Source organism: Eumetopias jubatus, unplaced genomic scaffold, assembly GCF_037043125.1.
Source record: "Eumetopias jubatus isolate StellerSeaLion01/CBP00866 unplaced genomic scaffold, mEumJub1_p1.0 scaffold_3, whole genome shotgun sequence".
NCBI classification, from domain to species: domain Eukaryota; kingdom Metazoa; phylum Chordata; class Mammalia; order Carnivora; family Otariidae; genus Eumetopias; species Eumetopias jubatus.
In genome coordinates this window covers 41947833-41962480 of record NW_028274809.1, presented here as the reverse complement: position 1 = coordinate 41962480, position 14648 = coordinate 41947833, and positions in this window count along the sequence as shown.

Sequence of the window (14648 nt, the reverse complement as noted above, 5' to 3'; positions counted from 1 at the left end):
TAATAAATAAATGAGCTTAACTACTTTGTCAAAATTATTTTGAGAATTTTTTTAATTGCATGTATAATCTTTGGCATATCTCTACTTTTTTCTGGTAATTACTTCCCATATGTTCTTTAGTTCAATGTATACATTTTTTTAAGATTTCTTTTTTTTTATTTAGTTATTTGTCAGAGAGAGAGAGAGAGAGAGAGAGCCCAAGCAGGGGGAGTGGCAGGCAAAGGGAGAAGCAGGCTCCCTGCTGAGCAAGGAGCCGATGTGGGACTCGATTCCAGGACCCTGGGATCATGACCTGAGCCAAAGGCAGAAGCTTAACTGACTGAGCCACCCAGGCGTCCCTCGATGTATACTTTTTTTGTAACTTATACAATTTGAAATAATAGATGTCTGAAACAAATAATGAGTTACTACTGAAATATAAATGTGAATATGAAGGAAGATAGGATTAAATGTAATTAAATAATATAAATTTAGCTTTAAGCTTTTTATTTTAGAAAAATCAGTACCTAAAAATAAAAAGATATAAAAATTAGACACTGAAGAACATGTACTTTCTTTTAAAGCTATGACTCACTTCAGTTTCTTTCAGTTGAAAATATAACTTCTGATATACCATAACATTTTGTAGAATTGATTATCAAGATTTACTGCAATACATAATATCATAAGATAGTCAACAAAATTTTTAAGAATTTATGCTGAGTATTTTGTGGCAAAAACTTTTGTTTTTTATATTCATATGTGTGTGTATATGTATATATCCTAAATAAAAGAGTAGAAAATTGAAAATGTAATAAATTTTATTTGAATCTAGAGAGAGAAATTAAATTACTCTTCTAGTTTAATCATAGAATGTTTTACCAATCTTTGAACTTCGTATGAACCGTAGTGATCTTGATAAGTTCAATTGACAAGATTGAAAACGTATATATATTTAGATGGATTAAAATATGATAAATAGATGATTGGTAAACAGATAACTACCCAGAAAACAAAAGTAATTCGCCAAAAGTAGAAAATTAGTGTTTTAGAAATTTATACTGTTTTTCACTGAAGACTGTTAGTCTGTTTGAATATCTAGGGATGGTGCTCTCCTACATACTTTTGGCAGTCTAACTCAATCATTCATTCCAGGTTCTTACTTGACTTTCTCTCCCTGATATGCTCACTCTAGTTTACCTCTTTTTATGAATCAATGGTTCCTAATGCATTTTTGTCAAGAATGCTATAAAATGACATTTCTGATTGTGGTATTAGGCTAAGCCAATAACTCTCTGAGAACAAAGAGGTCCAAAGTCATAAAATGAAGACTTTGGTTGTGAGTCTGGTCATCTGTCAGAGGGGAATAGAAGGCCAAGGGAAACACAAATCCCTAGTTTGCTTCAGTGAGGATGAAGAACATTAAGGTTTTGAGAAGAAGAAATAAAAACAAACTTAGAATTACTACTAACTATAGAAATGTCAGGTGTGCTGGATCTATATTAGGTTCTTTTAATTGCATACAGATAGCTTACATTCAGTAGTCACACATACAAATAAATTGTGATTCTGAATTAGAAATTAATTTTTAATGTCATTTAAAGTGTGACATTGGCATATAATTTGCTATGTAGAGACTCAGAACTGAAGTTTAAAAGTGATTAAATATACAAATATGAAAACTATATAATACAAGATAAAATAGGTAGTCTTTTGGGTAACAAAATATTTTATAAAATTATATCAAAATTATGAAATAATTTGTAATGTGCCATATTTATATTTTTATATAAGTAAATGGATTGCTGAAATAAGAAATTCATTAAAAATTATCTGATCTCTAGCTTTAAAATTACATTTCCCCTTTTTGTCCTTTCAGTTATGCCCTGGTGTTTAGAACAATGTACAAAAAATACTCAGTAACTTTTTGACCATCTGTTATTGGTATCTGTTTTCTTTTTTTTGAAATTATAATAACTGTCATGAATTCTGAAATGGAGTATTTTTCTGGCCTTCTGGTAAAGATCATTCATATGTCTGCTCCCAGGAAAATTGAAGTGAATGTGGCATAGAATGAGCTCTGTGATCTACTGTGGCTCATTTATTTCTAAATGTTATGACTAAAGTGTGCCTGAAATCTTGGTGACATAAAAGTGCTCTAAAGATAGTCCTTGATTTGAGTGTACAATATTAATGACACTCCTCTTCACAAGCCACTGACCAGGAAGAATTGATTCTCCTTTTCAGAATCTTAAATCATTGATACTTGTATTTTGCCTTCTCCCACATCCTCAATCAGTTAGAAATACTAGCAAAATCACCCTTTACTCTTTAAAGACTAGGTGCAAAAGTTACTTCTCTAGGGAACTTGTAAGAGCTCCCTGGTATTTCCTTTTTTTTTTAGCAAAGACAATGTGCTTTAATTTTTTTATTTTTTTTTTAAGATTTTATTTATTTATTCATGAGAGACAGGGAGAGAGAGAGAGAGAGAGAGAGAGAGAGAAAGAGAGAAGCAGAGGGAGAGAAACAGGCTCCCAAGGAGCAGGGAGCCCGATGTGGGACTCGATCCCAAAACTCTGGATCATGACCTGAGCCGAAGGCAGACACTTAACCATCTGAGCCACCCAGGAGCCCCAATGATGTACTTTAAAGGTCAAGGATTTGGGTATGAATACTGCTTTGTTACTAAGAACCTTTTACTAATGGCATAAGTAAATAAACTAACAAAATTATGATAATTCTGATAAATATATCCCATCAGTTTTTAATGACTAAGGTACATGTTTTTGCAAGCAACTTCATCTGATATAGTACTAAATTTCTGGATTTGGAAGTAAGTAATGTGTGACAAAATCATTTGACTTTGTCAAGGTTCCAAATCACTATCACAATAGAACTGTTGCCATACACCAGAAATAAATTGTAGTTTAATGGTGACAAAATGGGCTAGAACCCTAGTGCACAGAACATGGACTTTTCTCAATTCTTTAATGTTCACCTGTCAACATGTTCTGTGATCTGGAAAATTGGGGTTTGATGATGATTGTTGACTAAACCAGGATGTTAATATACATTTGCATTGTTTACCATTGTTTCTTCATTCCAGAAAGTTCTCATGTGCCTCTTTACAGTCAACATTTTCTTTAGCCCCTCTATAGGAAAGCATTGATCTGATTTCCATCACTATATATCAACGTTGTTGCTTCTAGAATTCTGTATACATGATGTCATATGCTATGTGCATTTTGTTTCCAGCATAGGAGCTTCTGTTGCTCAGCATAAACTTTTTGAGTCTTCTGTGTTGTCTATATGAATAGTTAATTGGGTTTAATGCTAAATAATAGTCCAGTGTTTTATTTTGCATTTCTTTGATTAATAATAACGTTAATCTTGTTTTTGTCATTTCTAAATATATTTTGTGAGATACCTGTTACAGGTTTTGATCATTTTTTTATTGGAATGTTTGTCCTTTTATTGATTTAGAGGAGTTGTTTATATATCCTGGATAGAAGTTTTTTGACAGATGTTTTTTACTACAAACACCTTCCTCCTACTCCTTGTCTTTTAATTTTCTTCAAGTTGTATTTTGAAGAGAAAAATTCTTAATACTCACGAAGTCCAATTTTGCCATATATTCCACAACATAAACTTTTAAAGATGAGTGGGTTCCTGTGTGTGTATGTATGTATATGTGTGTGTATTGTATGAGAAATAATTGCTTTCTTATGAAAATGTCCTATGGTTTTTTTAAAGAAATTTTAAGACTTTAGATTTAGCATTTATATTTATGAATATGTTGATATATGCTGTGAGGTAGGGGTGTATTAGCTTATAGATCTTTTAAATGGTTTATGGAAGAAAAAATCATTTCTCTGATGAATTATATCTGTAGAAAATTAAATGGCTTTTGTGTGTGTGTATTTTCTCCTGCTCTAATAACTATATTTCACTAAATTGTATGCTGTTTCTTAAACCAATACCGCACTTTCTTCATTAATAGTAGTTTTGAAGTCAAATAGTTTGTCCTTCAAATTACTCTTTATCTCTCTCTCAGTTTCACTCTGTGTCTCTTTTCCTCTCTCTCAATCATCCTCTCTGTTTCCTTCTGGCTGTTCTAGATTCTTTACATTCCAGTATAAATTTTAGAAACATCTTATTACTTGGGATTTTGGAAATGGATTTTGGAGACTCTACAGACCCTATTTGAGGAACATCTTTCAATTTGAGGAACATCTTTCAATATACATCTCTTCTAATCTGTTCACATGACATATGTCCACATTTATTTGTCTTCTTCATTTTTTTCCTCCGTTTATTTTGTAGTTTTCTCTGTAGATGTCTTACAAATTCTTTATTAAGTGTAATTTCTTATATTTCATATTTTAATTCTATACGAAATGGTATTTTAAAATATTTTCCAAATTTTGGCTATTAATTTATTGATGTTATAAAGTCTTGCTGGAGGGGAGGGTGTGGAAGGATGGGGTGCCTGGGTGATGAGCATTAAGGAGGGCATGTGATATAATGAGCACTTGGTGTTATATAAGACTGATGAATCACAGACCTGTACATTTTAAACCAATAACATATTATATGTTATATAAAAAAGTAAAATAAAATGAATACGTAAAAAATAAAGAAGACATAAATTAAAGTTTTGCTATATTCACTCATCAATTCTAATTTTTTGGGTAAATTCTATGTGATTTTTTTAGGCAAAAATATTCTCTGCAAATATAAACATTCTTTTCATTGCCCTTTTTATGACTCTTGTTTTTATATTCCATTGGCTAGGAATTTAGTACAATATTGAGTAAAAATGAGATCAATCATCCTTGAATTGTTGCTATTTTTAGAAATAAAGCAATTAGTCTTTGGTCATTAACTCTGATGTTAGCTGTAGGAGTTCAGTAGATGTTCTTTATATGGTTGAGGAAGATTAACTCTACTCCAAGTTTGTTGGAGGTGTTTATTGTGAAAATGTGGTGTTATTTCTACTCTTTCTATTGAGACACTTGTGAGTTTTTCCTCCTTTTTTTTTTCTTGTTAATATGGTAAATTGTGTTGACTGGTTTTTGATTATTAAATGAACATTTCATTTATAGGGTAAATCTAATGGATAATGATAGACTATCATTTTAACATACCACTGGCTTCAACTTACTAATATTTTTTGAATATATTTGTATATATGCTTCACTAAGATAAATATATTTAAACATCTTTGTCAGGATATTATATCAGGGTTATACTAGCCTTCTAAAGTAAATTGGGAAAAAGTTCCCTTTACTGAAAGAATATCTAAACTTGGTGTACTTATTTCCTTAGAATTTGTATAGAATTCACTAGTATAAACATCTGGGCCTGATATTTGTCAGATGTATTTTGATTATGAATTCAAATAATAATGTATTATTAATTGAACAGTAAATAGGTCTTCAGATTTCTATGATCCAATATGAGAAGGTATGACAAGTCATCTCAAACTACCATCTATATTGTAAATTTTATTGGTATGAAATTCTTAATATTCTAGATATGTATTTTTATATATTATAGTATATAAAATATATATTTAATATATTTTAATTTTAATTCCAGTATAGTTAACATGCAATGTTATATTAGTTTCAGGGGTATATATAGTGAATCAACAATTCTATACATTACTCAGTGCTCATCACAGTAAGTTTATTCTTAAATCCCTTCAATTTATTTCACCCCTCTTTCTTCTACACACCTTGCCTCTGGTAACTATCAGTTTTTTCTCTGTAGTTAAGAGTCTTTTTTATTTGTCTCTTTTTTTCTTTGTTCATTTGTTTCTTAAATTCCACATAAGAGGGAAATGACCTAGTGCTTGTCTTTCTCTCATTGACTTATTTCACTTAGCATTATACCCTTTAGATCAATCCATGTTGTTGAAAATGGCAAGATTTCATTCTTTTTATGTCTGAGTAATATTCCATTGTATACATTATAACCTATCTTCTTAATCTATTCACCAGTGTTGGACATTTGGGCTGCTTCCATAGTTTTAATTAAGGTAAATAATACTGCAATAAATATAGGGGTCCATAAATCTTTCTGAATTAGTATTTTCCTATTCTTTGGTTAAATTCCTAGTAGTGGAATTACTAGATCATATGGTATTTCCATTTTTCAGTTTTTGAGCAACTTCCATACTGTTTTCCACAATGGCTGCACCAGTTTGCCTTCCCACCAACAGAGCAGAAGGGTTCCTTTTTCTCCACACCCTTGACAATTCTTGTTTGTTTCTTGTGTCTGATTTTAGCCATTCTGACAGATGAGGTGATATCTCGTTGTGGTTTTGATTTGCATTTCCCTGTTGATGAGTGATGTTGAGCATCCCTTTATTGGATATGACATTTGCAAATATCTTCTCCTATTTCATAGGTTATCTTTTAGCTTTGTTCACTGTTTCCTTTGCAGTGCAGAAACATTTTATTTTGATGTAGTCCCAATAGTTAATTTTTGCTTTTGTTTCCCTTTCCTCAGGAGTTATATCTAGAAAGAAGTTACTACGGTTGATGTTAGAGAAATTACTACCTGTGCTCTCTTCTAGGGGTTTTATGGTTTCAGGTCTCACATTTAGGCCTTTAATCCATTTTGACTTTATTTTTGTGTATAGTGAAGGGAAGTGGTCCAGTTTCATTCTTTTGCATATAGCTGTCCAGTTTTCCCAACACCATTTATTGAAGAGACTGTCTTTTCCCCATTGGATATTCTTGCCTCCTTTGTTGAAAATTAGTTAACCATATAATTGTGGGTTTCTTTCTTGGCTCTCTTCTGTTCTATTGATCTATTTGTCTTTTTGTGCCAGTACCATACAGTTTTGCTTACCAAAGATTTGTAGTATATCTTGATATCTGGGATTATGATACAACCAGTTGTGTTCTTCTTTTTCAAGATTGCTATGGCTATTGGGGGTCTTTTGTGGTTCTGTATAAATTTCAAGATTATTTTCTCTAGTTCTGTGAAAAATGATGTTGGTATTTTGATAGGGATGGAAAAAGTCTGTAGATTTCTTTGGGTAGTATGGGCATTTTACAATATTCTTCCAATCCATGAGCATGGAGTATGTTTCCATTTGTTTGCATCATCTTCAATTTCTTTCATTAGTATTTTATAGTTTTCAGAGTACAGGTTTTTCACCTTCTCGGTTAAATTTATTCCTAGCTATTTTATTCTTATTGGTACAATTTAAATGGGATTATTTTCTTAATTTATCTTTCTGATGCTTCGTTATTAGTGAAGAGAAATGCAACAGATTTCTGTACATAGATTTTGTATCCTGTAAACTTACTGTATTTATTAGATTGAGTAGTTTTTTTGGTGGAATCTTTCAGGTTTTCTATACATAGTATTATGTCATCTGGAAATAGTGACATTTTTACTTTTTCCTTACCAATTTGGTAAGGAAGACTTTTTTGTCTTTTTTTAAATTTAATTTTACCATGTTATGTTAATCACCATACATTACATCATTACTTTTTGATGTAGTGTTTCATGATTCATTGTTTGCGTGTAACACCCGGTGCTCCATGCAGAATGTGCCCTCTTTAATACCCATCACCAGGCTAACCCATCCCCCCACCCCTCTCCCCTCTAGAACCCTCAGTTTGTTGTCTTTTTCTTCTCTGATCACTACGGAGAGGACTTCTACTGCTGTGTTGAAGAGGAGTCATGAGAGTGGACATCTTTGTCTCATTCCTGATCTTGGGAGAAAAAGCTCTGTTTTTCACCATTGAGGATGATGTTAGCTTTGGGTTTTTCCAGATAATAGCCTTTATTGTGTTAAAGTATATTCCCTCTGAGCCACTTTGTTGAGGGTTTTTATCATGAATGGGTGTTGTACTTTGTCAAATACTTTTTCTTCCTCTAAATGCTTTTTCTGCTTTGAAATTCTCATATGTTTTTATCCTTTCTCTTATTAATGTGATTTATCATGTTGATTGATTTTTGAATATTAAACAATGCTTGCATCCAGGAATAAATCCCTCTTAATCCTAGTGAATGATTTTTTTTAATGTACTGTTGGATTCAGTTTGCTAATATTTTGTTGAGTATTTTTTCATCTATGTTTCTTCTATCATTTCTTCTTTTTGTGGTGTCTTTATCTGGTTTTGTATCAGGGTAATGCTGGCCTCATAGAATAAATTTGGAAACTTCTCTTCCTTTTCTATTTTTTGGAATAGTTTGTGAAGAATAGGTATTAACTCTGCTTTAAATGTTTCGCAGATTTCACCTGTGTTGCCATCTGGTCCTGTTTATTATAACTTTTGTGAATACTAATTCAATTTCATTGCTGGTAATTAGTGTGTTCAAATTTTCTATTTCTTCCTGGTTCAGTTTTGGGAGGTGATATGTTTCTAGGAATTTATCCATTTCTTCTGGGTTGTCCAATTTATTGGCAAGTACTTTTTCATAATATTCTCCTTTAATCCTTTGCATTTTTATGCTGTCAGTTGTTATTTTTCCTTTTTCATTTCTGATTTTGAGGTTTTTTTCTTTTATGACTCTGGCTAAAGGTCCATCAATTTTATTGAACTTTTTAAAGAACCAGCCCATGGTTTCATTAATCTATTTCTTTAATTTCTATTTGTGCATTTCTGCTCTAGTCTTTATTATTTCCTTCCTTCTGCTGGTTTTACATTTTGTTTGTTCTCTTTCTAGCTCCTTCAGGTGTAGGTTAGGTTATTTATTTAAAGGTTTTTTTTTTTTCTTTCCCTCTTCAGGTAGGCCTGTATTGCTATAAACTTTTCCTTCAAACAGATTTTGTTGCATCCTAAAAATTTTGGACTGTTGCATTTTCATTTTCATTTTTCTCCATGCATTTTTTTTTTCCTCTTTGATTTCTTGGTCGACCCACTCATTGTTTAGTAGCATGTTATTTAACTTCCATGTATTTGTGCTCTTTCCCAATTTTTCTTGTGGTTGATTTATAGTTTCATGGCATTGTGGTTAGAAAAGATACATGGTACAACTTTTTTTTTCTTTTGTTGAGATTTGTTTCATGGCCTAACGTGTGATCTATTCTGGAGAATGTTCCACGTGCACTTGAAAAGAATATGTATTCTGCTGTTTAGGATAGAATGTTCTGAATCTATCAGTTAGATCCACCTGATCCAGTGTCTCCTTTCAAGCCACTGTTTCTTTGCTTATTTTCTGTAAGATGATCTCTCCACTGATGAAAGTGGGGTATTAAATTCCCCTACTATTATTGTATTACTATCAATTACTTTCTATGTTTGTTATTAGCTGCTTTATGTATTTGGATGCTCCCAAGTTGGGTGCATAAATATTTACAATTGTTATATCTTCTTGTTAGGTTGTTCCCTTTATTATTATATAGTGTCCTTTTTTTGTCTCTTGTTACAGTCTTTGTTTTAAAGTCTATTTTATCTAAGTATTGTTACTCCAGCTTTCTTTCATCTTCCATGTGCATGATAAATGCTTTTCCTTTCTTCTGATGATTTTGTATTTTGTTTGTTCTCTTTCTAGTTCCCTCAGATGTAGGTTAGGTTGTTTACTCGAAGTTTTTGTTGTTGTTGTTGCTGTTTGTTTTGATTTTTGTTTTTCCTCTTGAGGTAGACATGGATTGCTATAAACTTAGTAAGATAAATCTAATGTAGGACTTACAGGAGTGTGGCCTTTGATTATAATATGAGACATTTTTCATGTCTCAGCTGGATTCTCAAAATGTTAATGACTTGTTAATTTTGTATCTGCACTATGGGTTATGGGTGGACTGGATTCTACTCTTTCCCACACTTCTTGATTTCCATTCTATTCTGCCTTAAATTCTGTAGTAACAACTCTTTGGTAAACCACGTATACTCCAATCTACGTGTACATAGTCCAGGCCTCAGCCAAGAACTAGTGGCAATCTTCACCATGAAACTGTATGAATCTTGTCTGTACAGCTCCTTCTTTTTCAGAGCTGCATTCCATAAATTCCAACAGATTCAGCTGCTCTGAACTCAGATCTCTATTACCTCAAACCTAATGTAGTTCCATACTCTGATTTGTCTCTGGCCCCTGTGCCATAAACAGGAAATTGTCATTTGAAACTCCCTTACCAAGTTTCTATTCTCTCAATGCTGCCATATTTGTTTCTTTTATTATACTTGAAAACATTGCTTTATGTTTTTGTCCATTTTATGATTTTTTTAAGGCAGGAGGATTGGCTTGGTGCCACCTACTCAATCATAACTGGAAGCAGAAATCTTAAATAATTTTAAGTCTTTGTGACTACAATCACACCTCATCTTCAGGCTCCTATAGTAATATCTCAAAAGATAAAAATCTTAAAATCCAAAATTTTTTACTGAACCACTGTAAATAGGTCAGTAAAAGAAAAGTAGGCATTTTTCTCTTTGATGTATTCCCTATGATCATGTGGAAAACAGATGGGAAGTAACTGAAACCTTCTGAGATTTTTTTTTATCTGTAGAATTGGCTCAAAATTCTAACATTTTCATTCTTTAAGTTATACACACATGAACACATACACATACATTAAAAGGTAGTAAAGTCTTGATATATATTAGACATTCAATAAAAGGAATCTCTTCTTTAGAAGCAGAATGCTAGGCCAGGGGATCCCTTGAAATTTGTAACATTCCCCAGAATAATGATAAATCATTATTTTATAAGATTTGATGTTTTCGGGCGCCTGGGTGGCTCAGTCGTTAAGCGTCTGCCTTCGGCTCAGGTCGTGATCCTGGAGTCCCGGGATCGAGTCCCGCATCGGGCTCCCCGCTCGGCAGGGAGTCTGCTTCTCCCTCTGACCCTCTTCCCTCTCGTGCTCTCTCTCTCTCATTCTCTCTCTCTCAAATAAATAAATAAAATCTTTAAAAAAAAAAGATTTGATGTTTTCTAAGTGTTATAATATTGCCACATAATTTTATGTAGTTTTATAATGTAAATATTGTTTTACCCCCTACAAAACTTATGAAATAGATACTCAGAGTTTAAGAAATTTGTCCAAAATTTAATAGCAAAAAAGTAACTGCATAATACCAAAGTCAAGTTGCTTAGATTACTAATGTCTTTCTACACCTTCTTCCAGATATAAAATTCCAATATTGAGGGAGTAGAGTTGCTGAACATTTCTTAACACAAAATACATGGTTTACCATCAGATGGAATAATAAACATAAATGTTTTCCTGGTTGTAATGTAGACTTTATCCTTAATTCAGAGAGTAGTACAAAAGTAACCTCCTTTACCTAGAATGGAGGAAATAAAAAGCATCTCAAACTATCCTCCTTTTGAAGTTAAAAAGCCAGCTGACTACTCTCTTAAATAGTCAAAAATGCTATTTTAAAGAAAAATATAAATCAAAGACCTGCTAGTCAGTGACACAAATCTCTCTGAATGCAATTTCTAAAGCATGATATTTGTTTCTTCTCCTATAGTATCATTAACTCTGATTGATTCAGCAATGCTGGAGCCTAGAAAAGCATTGCCATTTTCATGTATATTTCTGAAGAAAATTTCTTCCTCAAGCACCTAATTCCATATGACAATAAACTAAGGAAATATGATTTTGATTTTAAAAACCACCCCAGTTTATCCAAGCAAGTAGTAACGTTTTTGGAATAAGAGTGTTCAACACTAACCTCCTAAAATATTTTATTTTTATTTTTTATTTTATTCTAATTCTGCTGTCTAAAGTTGGATACAAAATGGAATATAAAGTTGTTAAATTGCTTGACATGTAAAACCAACATTTAAAACCGATGGAGACCAATTAATTGGAAATTATTAGAATACCTATTAAAAAGTACATTCTAAAAATTCATAAGATAAATTTGAATACTGATTGGACATAAGTTGGGTTGAGAATTTACTTCAATATAAGTGGTTAAGATAAGTAGTGAGTGGAGGTAAAGATGAAACATGAGTTGATCATTGTTGAATGTGGGTTATAAATCCATTGTTTATTGCAGTATTCTTTTCATATGTCTGTTACTTTCAATAATAAAAGTTACCAAGTTGTAGCATGATAGCTTATATCCCTCTCTATAGCTACTTGTGCTAAAACCCAGGAGATAAAGTCTTATTAGGGAATGAATATAGAAGTCTAAGTAAAATATAGCTAAGAATGGATAGGATAAGTAGTAACATGAGGATAATCAAGGCTAAGGCAGACATATAAAAAATATCCATATAAGACCAAAGGAGGAAAACAGAACAAAGAAAAATAGTAATTTAAAGCTGGTTGAAAGGAGAGTAAAGAAAATTCAAACAGGTATAAGCAAGTGTACAAATGGTTTAGGGTAGAACACAGAGTATTAGTCTAAACTCCTGCTGAGACCATTTGGTTGAAACTCAAAACCATGAAATCCAGACTGATAGGATCATTTCCTCATTGAGGCAGGTTGCAGGTGGCAGGGCAGGCAGACTTACTCTGCCTGTGATAGGCTCATATTTGGACAGGGTAGGGGGTAAAAATAAAACTTCCTGTTGGAGTTGGTGTTAATCCATTTTATGACAGTCTCTATTACAGTGCATCTCTTTCTCTCATTTAATCTCCTATGTACCGTCATTCCACGTATCCTTGGCATTCATGCTCTCCAAATATTTTCTCCCCATTGAATATTATATTTTGATTATTTCTTGTTTCTGTGCATTTTATCAAATATTGACTTTGTCTTTGCTGAATCACATTTTCTTTAAAAAGCTTATTTTTAACCACATGGGATGGCTGGATATTACTTATTTGTCCTTGCTAATTTCTCCTTCTCATTTTCTATATTTATGTTTTTATATTATACAACTTTGTCCTTCAGAAAGTCAAATGTACTTGGTAATGCTTTCCTTTTCATGAATCACTGCCAAGTCCCATGGGTTTGAGTTTGACTTGTTCAAGGGACTAAATAATGTAGAAAATGATTCCTCATTGTGCCAGACAAATAGTGCTTTTATCAACCAGTTTTTTAAAACATGATAAGAATTAAACAAAATATGGCATTCATAGTTTTCTAATTAGTTTTCCTAATTGAATTACATAATGTAAACATTTGCTGATACTCTTGACTGCACCTTTTTCTGTGGGCGTTATAGGAAAAAACACAAAATACATTTTTTTAAAGACTGGGGTTTCAGACATTTTTATATTAATATATTCTTATATACAGTTTTAGCATGCACTTACAAGCTCTTAGAATTTTGAAACTATATTTATTGTATCAAAGCATCAGGTTTGTTTCAGACCACTCATATTCTCTCATTTTTTGTAGCTGAATATGGTAAACTTCAGTCTCCCTGAAAACTAACGGGGTCAGAGAAAATAAACATGCTTCAACAACTAAGCAGAACCACATTAAAATTAATGTTGAACTAACTAACTTACAGGCAGTATTTCCATAAGCTACCACTAAAATGATTTTGTAGTACCTTGTAAAAATATTCACACACACACACACACACACACACACACACACACACACTATGGCAATTCTACAAGCAAAATTTTCAAATTATATCATGTTTTAAAAGCTATTCAACTTTATATTGGTATTCTCACTTGTGAAGGTCTTCTCTGCTTCCCAGACTGGAAAACTCTTGGAGTGGTGACAACACAGGAAAATTTATTCTTTCCATTGCACTTAAAATATAATTCTCTGAGAGGTGTAAAAATATATAAAAAAAACAAACCTTAGAATTTGGAACTTTTTGATACCTCATGTGATAAAAATAATATTTTTGTATTAATCAACAGGAGAAATATACATTGACTTTGGGGATGGTATAATCACAATATATTTTACTTCAAATTCTTAGAATCATTTCCCATCAGAATCTTAAGGTGAAAAAAGCCTCAAAAGCACTCCGATATTAAAAATGCAACATTAAATGGGAACCTTTAATAACCACATTATTTTTGTTACTTTTGTTCCATACTTTACCCTTCTTATGTAAATATGGATTATTTCTGTGGCTCATTGGCTATTATCATTTGCCATTTGTAGGGGTAGAATAAAACAAATAGTCTTTTCATTTTTGCTGAAGAACAAACAGAAAAAATAAAAGTAGAAAAATATATTTGGGATGAGTCTAAGACTAGGGAACTTGACTTGTAGGTAGACAATAACTGTTCTTCTTAAAACAAAGAAATAATAAAATAAAACTGTTGGTAAAGCATCCTAACTGGATATCCTGTGCTTTGTGTACTTTCCCCTTGTTAGATGAAGCAAACAGATTCAAGTTACAAGGGGAAAAATTTGAGAATTTTAATCAGTCACTATAATTTATTTCTCAGTCTTCTGTTTAGAGGTTGTACAACTGTGAATAAGAGGTAAATAGAAATAGATAGCCAAAGAGCAATTATTTATGGTTTGGGGTTATTATTTCATGTGAAAATTTCTGTTATGAAAATCAATGGGAGCAAAAATCTCCTGACAATGTTTCTCAAGATGTAATGGGAAAAGGGACTGGATGCAAGACAGTCAAATATGACTATGTGTCTATTTTTTGGTGAGTGAGGAAGCAGAGATAAAGCCAGAGAACATCCACTAAGGAAGCAATTGCTATGTGTCTACGTGATAGGACAGTCTTAACAGATATTGATAATGGTCAATGCTATGCATATGCGTTTGTGAGATTTATGCTTATACTTTATGGTCACAGGTTCTCTTTGT